Consider the following 1,983-nt stretch of genomic DNA (forward strand, 5'->3'; position numbering starts at 1 on the left):
GGCTTTCTATTGCATTACAATGCAACGGGAACATGTCAAGAGTGGGAGCCACAAAACCAAGCAACGTCAGAGCCACTTAACCACGCCTTTTGGAGAACGGTGCTAAACGCTAAAGAGAATAAGGAGCTTTAGCAAAAAGTAAGAAAAAATAGGTCAGTTATTGATTCTTTCATGTGTATTTAATGTACAAAGCACTGAGGTACCCACTGTCCATGTGATCTCGTTACCAACTTACCATGTTGTGAATACTTATGTATCGGTAGCTTACAATCGTATATGCTTTTATTTGTATTTATTGTCAATTCAGTGCATCCTACTGTGACTGTGATATGTCAAAATGACACTATTAGTCTATCAACCCAGCAACCCGAATACACACACACACACACGCACTACGAAAATCGAATTTGTAGCCTAATTCTTTAGCATAAACTCAACGAGAGCCGAGACTGTTATAGAGACTAGTATTACTCATTCTCAGATAGTGAGCTTGTATAGCATTCATATTCATGTTAACATTTACACGCTATACATTGCTGACAGGACCGTTTGTTTAAATTACCCAACAGTTTTTCCCCCTTTGGAATGTGCTTTCCGCAAAATCAAGATGCAACTGCAGAATTGAAACTATGTAGTTCGGGTAGCAAAACAGAAAAAATATATTTTCTTAAGTTGATTATACTAATAGAACTTACATCTGCTATATCAAATTTGGAATGACCTTTATTAACATATAACAAAAGAAATGTTGACAATATTGAGTCATAAAATCTTTTTAATACGTTCACTACTGCTTTGTTTCATTTCTCATAACTACCTTATTACCTTATTTGTGACGTTTTTCCTTTAATATTTATCGTAGACTATTTGGTTAATATTCTTTATGTGTTGATTATTTATTTATTTATTTATTTATTTATTTATTTATTGCATATGCTAATTTTGTATTTTATTTTCTCCACCTGTCAAAAGTGTGTTGGATTAAAATGTCGGTTGTCACTGATATTAATGTAAGTATTATTATAATGTAAGTATGAATTTAAATAACTAAAAATAATAATAACTGATAAAAATGATCAGCTGCTCATAAATCATTCAAAATAAAAGCATCAAAATGTGTCTACAGAATCAGTACACAACTGTGGATGTTTCTATGTGATTAAACTAGTTAATATACAAATAGACTTGAGTACCTATATAGGTAACATATCAAAACTTGAATATTGATTCCAACATACAGCATAACCTTGGGAAGTTCACAGCAATTAAATACCATACAATATACAATAGCCAGTTTAAAAGGGACTATCTATAGCAATCATTTACCCATATTAGTGTTAAAATGCAATTTGGTGATAACCAGATCAAAGGGATAGCACACTTTTGATTATATTAATATTGTTATGATTATCTGCTGCACCCATCAGTTTCTATTCCTACAAGTCTCATGCTCGTTCACAGATGTCAGAAATATAAACAATGTGTAAAAATAATTACATTTTTTTCAGAACAATACTTGTTCCATACATATACATTTTTTTTTGTCTACTTAACTTAGTTTGAACTCAGTATTCATGATTACGTGTTTGAAGCTATGTATGTAAATGGAGTCACTACCAGAACCCCCTGGAATCTTGAAGCGCCCTGTTCTGATCGAAACTTTCTCTGTTGAGTGATGCATTATAGAGGTTTATATTGAACAAGATATATTAATTCCTATTACTGCAACAATTTTAAAAGAACACTTTTGTAAAAGGATAATTACAGATAAATATTATCCAGACATATTGAAATATTCATGATATTTACTGAAACCTATTAATGTTGAGTATTAGCAATTCAAACGTTTGTTTGTGTTCGATTGGTAGTTGACCAGCTGTAAGCTATAGGGTGAGGTTCTCAGTGTGGCAAGCCAATTCACTGTAGAAAGTGTAGAAAACTATATGAATTATATTAGGGACACATTTTTACACACAGAAAACG

Source organism: Acipenser ruthenus, chromosome 1, assembly GCF_902713425.1.
Source record: "Acipenser ruthenus chromosome 1, fAciRut3.2 maternal haplotype, whole genome shotgun sequence".
Lineage (NCBI taxonomy): Eukaryota > Metazoa > Chordata > Actinopteri > Acipenseriformes > Acipenseridae > Acipenser > Acipenser ruthenus.